Source organism: Silene latifolia, chromosome 11 (assembly GCF_048544455.1).
Source record: "Silene latifolia isolate original U9 population chromosome 11, ASM4854445v1, whole genome shotgun sequence".
Taxonomy (NCBI): Eukaryota; Viridiplantae; Streptophyta; class Magnoliopsida; order Caryophyllales; family Caryophyllaceae; genus Silene; species Silene latifolia.
In genome coordinates, this window is record NC_133536.1 from 197,453,641 (window position 1) to 197,459,747 (window position 6,107).

Genomic DNA, 6,107 nt, shown 5'->3' on the forward strand with positions numbered 1-6,107 from the left:
TGAATGTTACCTCCGGGTAATGCAAGAGTTGATTAATTACCGGAGTAGAGGGTGATGCTTCCATAGAAATTTGTTGAGGTTGTTGCACTTCCAAGTTTGGTGTTGATACCACCATTGCCAAAGCTTTCTTCATTTGTAGAGCTTTTTGCCTTTGAGAGAGAGTTGTAGTCTTTGGTGCCTTTGTTGCCTTTGCCTTTGGTTTTGTTGCTCCCTTTGTTCTTGCCATTTGATGAGCTAACCAAGAGAAAGATCAAAAATCTTCAATTTGTAGAATGCCCAAATCGATTTTGAAAGTGAAAGGCTTTGCCTTTATGAGAACAAAAATCAATTCAAAGGTGAAGATTTTGGTCTTGGTTTTGATTATTAATGAAGATGGAGTGATTGATTTGTTATTTGAAAGATGGTTTGATTTGATTTTGGTGAGTTTTGTTGAGGGTTTTTGTTTTTGAGATGGGGAGGATGAGGGTTTTGGTGGTATGGGTAGTGTTTATGAGTGAATGAATGAATGAATGAAGGTGGGGTGGGTATTTAAAGAACTCGACAATGTTAGGACGCAGGGGACAATCCGTGCGGATTAGGCGCAATCCGCTCGGATTCTTGACTTCAAATTTTCAAAAATCCCGCCTAGAGACGGGCGGATTCTGGGAATCCGTTCGGATTCTCTTTGAGACGAGACGGGCGGATTTCACTTGAGACGGACGGATTCTTGTCCGAGATTTTTCTTTGTTTTTCTTCACCGCAAGACGGGCGGATTGTCCACAAGACGGACGGATTACGTGAGACGGCGTCTTTCCAGAATCCGCTCGGATTCTTCAACGATCAAGAATTTTGCGTTTTCAGCTCAGGCCCAAGACGGGCGTCTTCTCAGCAGGACGCTCGTATCCTCTGTAGACGGGCGGATTCTCAGGAATCCGCTCGGATTGGTCCTTGTGTACACGGATTCAGGTCCATCCGTGCACCCACGCATTCCCTTATCATTCTTTCTTTCTTTCTTTCAAATCTTGTGTTCTTCATTGTGGGGGCACTACTAAGGCATGAATAGCCTAGGCAATTCCCATCCCCACACTAAGGTAAATCACTACACATTAATTAAAATCATTAGTCCCTCCCTCACTTCTCTCTTTTCATGACAATTATTTTGATCAAAGTAAAAATAAATCCAAAAATGACAAAAATGTAATGCAAAAATTAAATGTAAGTTAGGGAGTTAGAAATATTTACAAATGGTGGTTTAGGGAGGACTCCACCAAACTCTCATTCTTGATGAGATGTCAAGGAGGCATGTTCAAGGTGTTGTTGATGTTGCTCAACACCTCGAAGAAGTAATTAAAAGCTTGTTCGTTGTTATGGTAGAGGTCCTCAATAGACCGTGGTTCTTGTTGTTGATCATGATCGATGGCATGCCCAATGTAGGGATTAAAGATCCCTTCAAATTCGTCGTCCCAAAGACCACAAACTTCATTGAGTTGATCATTGAAAATCTCTTGCTTGGATGGAGACAACTCTCCCAAATTCTTCTTTTGGCCAATGAGGCCATCATCTTCTTCCTTGGTTGATTTTGATGAGCTTTGCAAGCTCTCCTTGTCACAATTCACTTGCTCTTTGAATGGAGCATCTTCAACTTTCTTCCTCCATTGGAGTTCCGATCTCTTCTTCTCATCTTTCCTAGGCTATAATGATCAATCATGAAACATGGCTCATGCAAACGAGGAGCTCTCATGGTCTTGTCAAGATTAAAAGTTATGCTTTCATCTCCCACTTCTAGAGTGAGCTCTCCATGCTTCACATCAATCACCGCACCCGCGGTGTGTAGGAAAGGTCTTCCTAAGATGATTGGAATGTTGGAATCTTCCTCCATATCAACAATGACAAAGTCCACCAGGATGAAAAACTTCCCAATTCGCACGGGGACATCTTCCCATATCCCTAGCGGTGTCTTCGTCGATCTATCGGCCATTTGAAGAGTGATATTGGTACATTTAAGCTCTCCCATTCCCAACCTTTTACTTACCGAGTATGGCATGACACTCACACTAGCCCCTAGATCACATAAGGCTTTGTTGATCGTTGTGTCGCCAATGGTACACGGTATTGAGAAGCTTCCCGGATCCTTTAACTTTGGAGGTGAACTTCCTTGAAGTATTGCACTACTCACCTTAGTGAAGGCGATAGTCTCAAGTTTCTGGATCGACTTCTTCTTTGTGAGGATATCTTTCATGTACTTTGCATAGGCCGGAACGTGATTGATTAATTCCGTGAAAGGAATTGAGACTTCTAAGTTCTTCACAATTTCCATGAACTTTCCAAGTTGATCATCAAATTTAGGCTTGGCTTGACGACTTGGAAAAGGAAGTCTAATCACAATGGGCTCCTTTTCTTTGGCTTTATCTTCATTTTTCTTTGAACTTTCTTCTTTTGATGATTCCCCTTCTTTGGGACTTTGCACCACCACTTCATTCTCACTAGCTCTCACAACTTCATCCTCAACTTGCTCCTTCGGTGCTTCATACCTTGTACCACTTCTCAAGTGAATGGCACTAACCGTTTCATGTCTAGGGGATTACCTTGAGGTGGTAATTGCCCCTTTTGTCTTTGTGAGCTCGAAGATGCTAGTTGGGTCAATTGTGTTTCCAACATCTTGGTGTGAGCTAGAATGTTGTTGATGGTGGTGTCTTTTGCTTGGCTATCTTTTTGCATTTGGGTGAAAAATTCTTGTTGATTCTTTTGCATTTGAAGGACCGCTTTTTGGACATCAAAACTTTGGTCATTGTGGTGATTGTATGGATTTTGATTTTGGTAACCTTGGTTTTGATTGAAAAAGGGTCTTTGGTTTTGATTTCTCATGGGTGGTGGGGTGTATGTTGTTTGAGGGTTTTGGACATTTTGGCTTTTGTATGAGAGATTTGGATGGAATTTGGTGTTTTCATTGTAAAAATTTGAATAAGGGGTACCGCTCTTGTAAGCTTGGAAAGCATTGACTTGCTCGGTTGTTCCCCTACATTCACTTGAGTCATGACCTAAGGTTCCACAATTCTCACATATCCCGCTTGGGATTGATGAGGATGCCGTCATGGCATTGACATGGTGCTTTGATGATTTTGAGCTTTCCTCAAGTCTAGCCATAGCTTGTTCAAACTTCAAGTTGATTGTGTCAATGTGAGCACTAAGTTGAGCACCCAATTGAGTAATGGTGTCCACTTCATACTTTCCTCTAGTAGCCTTGCGAGGCCTACTATATTGCGAATTATGGACCGCCATTTCCTCAATCTTGTTCCATGTTTGATTGTCATCAACTTCGGTGAACATTCCATTTGATCCCATATTGAGAATGTTCCTTGAATCTTCATATAAACCATTCCAAAATTGTTGCACTAAAAACCATTCGCTAAGTCCATGGTGAGGACATGAGCGACAAATACCTTTGAACCGCTCCCAAGCTTCATACAAAGATTCTTCATCCCTTTGCTTAAAACCCGTAATTTGAGCTCTTAGCATATTGGTCTTTTCCTGGGTAGAATTTTTGTAGAAAGCTAGAGCTAGCTTCTTCCAAGAATCTATTCCAAGGGTGGCCTTATCAAGGCCCTTCAACCATTGCTTTGCGGTGCCGATTAACGAAAAAAGGAAATAAGACCCATCTTATTTGGTCTTGAGTCACGCCCGTTTGAGAGATAGCTTCACAATAATCACAAAATGTTTCCATATGAGAATGAGGGTCCTCACTAGGCATTCCCCCGAATTGGCTCCTCTCAACTAGTTGGATGAAGGCGGACTTGGCAATAAAGTTTCCGGTAAGATGTTGTGGGGTAGGAGTACCGTTTGGTAGATCCTCCTCGGTGGGTATAGAGTGAGACGAGAATTTAGGCATTGTAGGTGGATTTTGTGTGGTATTGTTTAATGGGTTCTCTTCTCCTTCTATTGCGAAAGGATTGACAAACTCACTAGTGGGTTGAACAACTTCACCAACACCTCCCAAATTCCTCCTAACAAGTCTCCTATTATTCGTCAAGGTTCTTTCGATTTCACGGTCAAAAGGTAACAAATCTCTTTGTATCCTTCTAGACATGCAAAATATCAAACAACTCAAAAACAATTAGGACAAACCTTGAGGAGTTTTACTTCCCCAAGGTGGAAAAAGACACAACTAAAAACAATAAAAGAAATCTTAAATCAATTAAACACCGTCCCCTAACAACGCAGCGCCATTTTTGATCGAAGCCATTTGGTGTTCACAATTAAGCATATGTGGTCGTTGGTCAATGGTCGATACAAAACACAATTTATACTTCACAAACAACTCTACAATTAGTAAAGAGGCAAGTAAAGGTCGGATCCCAAGGGACGGGTATTGAAATGAAGATTCTATTGTAACTAGCGGTGTCTAGGGGTGTCACAAATTGGGTTGATGTAGAAGGTTACTAAACTAAAATAGCAATGAAAATAAACTAACAAGGTAAATGAAATAAGGGTGTAAACAATTGATTAAAAGCACTAGGGTGTCATGGGTTCATAGGGGAATCATGGGATATGATCATACAAACATGTTCTCAAATTATAAGCAAGCAATTATTGTTGTGATGGATTGAGTTGGGTTATATCTTACAATCCTAGGAAAGTTTGGGTCCCGGAGCCGAATCTCTTGGATTGTACAACACCTACAAGTCGACTTAATCTTCCCTACTTAACACATGCATGGTCTAACAAGACTCGAGTTGGGTTATGTCTTACAAGTCAAGTTGAAAGGATAGAAGATGATAGTAAATGCAAGGATTCATAGGCTTAGCATTTCATCAAATATAACATGTGCATGCATTAAGATCAAAACAAGCAAGCAAATAAGATATGAAAGCATATTAATTTAAGCATGAATCATTCCCCATGTTGGTTTCCCCTAATCACCCATTAAACCCTAGCTAAGAGACTACTCACTCATTATCATATTGATCATGCTAGAAAGGTTGTCAATCATACTAACATAATGAAACATGATGAATAAATGAAAGTAATTAGCAATAATTAAAAAGGGATTAAGAGATTATACCTACTAATGATTCCAATAATAAAGCAAGAATAATAGAAGTACTTGAATCCTAGATTGAGAGGTTGTCAATCTCCCAATAATAACCCAAATAATCTTCAATTACCCAAAATAAAGTAAGAACAAGAGAGAGATTAAGGAACTAAAACTTGGATTAAAACTTGATTAATATTTGATTACAATATTGAAGAGAGATTTTGATTGATATTAACTACACTAATTATTGATAAGAAGAACATGCTCCTCTAATTAGACTAATGGGGTATTTATAGTGAGAATTAGGGAGGATGCATTAGGGTTAACTAAGGGCTAAACTAGTAATTACACTTTTTAAATTGAGCAAGGAGCCTCCGGGATTGTCCGAGAGAAGGGCTTCTTCATTTCGTAGCTTGAAGAACGAAACTGCGCTGTGCTGTGATCTGTGCGGCTGGGAGTCGGGACGGCCGGATCTGGGATGGACAATCCGAGCGGATCAAGGAACAAGACGCACGGACTGGGCATGGGCAATCCGAGCGGATTCCTGGTGAGGACGCTCGGACTGGCGAGGACGGACGGATTCTCTACAATCCGTTCGGATTGTAGCTCAGCAGCTTTCCTTCTTCTTTTTCTTCCCTTTTCTTCATGAATTCCTTGGGGATTTCCTTGGGGACTCAAGGATCCTTTTCTCAACAATGCTCTTCTACTATGCTATGTACAAAGGCCTTCTAGTCTTGTCTCTCCTCGATGCTTGGTCATTGAATATGATCAATTTAGCCTTGTTTTGCCATGAAAATGCAAGATTCTTACTCCTTTCCTACCAAGGGATCAAAATCTCAAAGAATATGCAAAACAAAGATCTAAAGATAAGAAATGACCCAAATAGGCACTAAAAAGCATAGAAACAATGGTAATTCGGGGGCTAAATATGCGCCAATTATGGTCGCATCACCTTCCAATATCTTAATTGTTGGGGTGCTGACCCTTCCTTTATGGTAACTGTTGCACAGATTTGGTCCACTAAGGTTAGGGGTACTGCTATGTTTCAACTGGTTAACCATCTAAAATTGTTGAAGCCTGCGTTTAAGAAGCTCAA

General features: G+C 40.6%; 1 non-coding gene across 1 annotated transcript; it reads left to right on the forward strand.

Moving 5' to 3' along the window:
- Window positions 1-3,388: 3,388 nt before the first annotated feature.
- Window positions 3,389-3,495, forward strand: LOC141616432 (small nucleolar RNA R71). The gene has a single exon (XR_012530781.1). It is a non-coding gene; the product is annotated as a small nucleolar RNA R71 (small nucleolar RNA).
- Window positions 3,496-6,107: the final 2,612 nt, after the last annotated feature.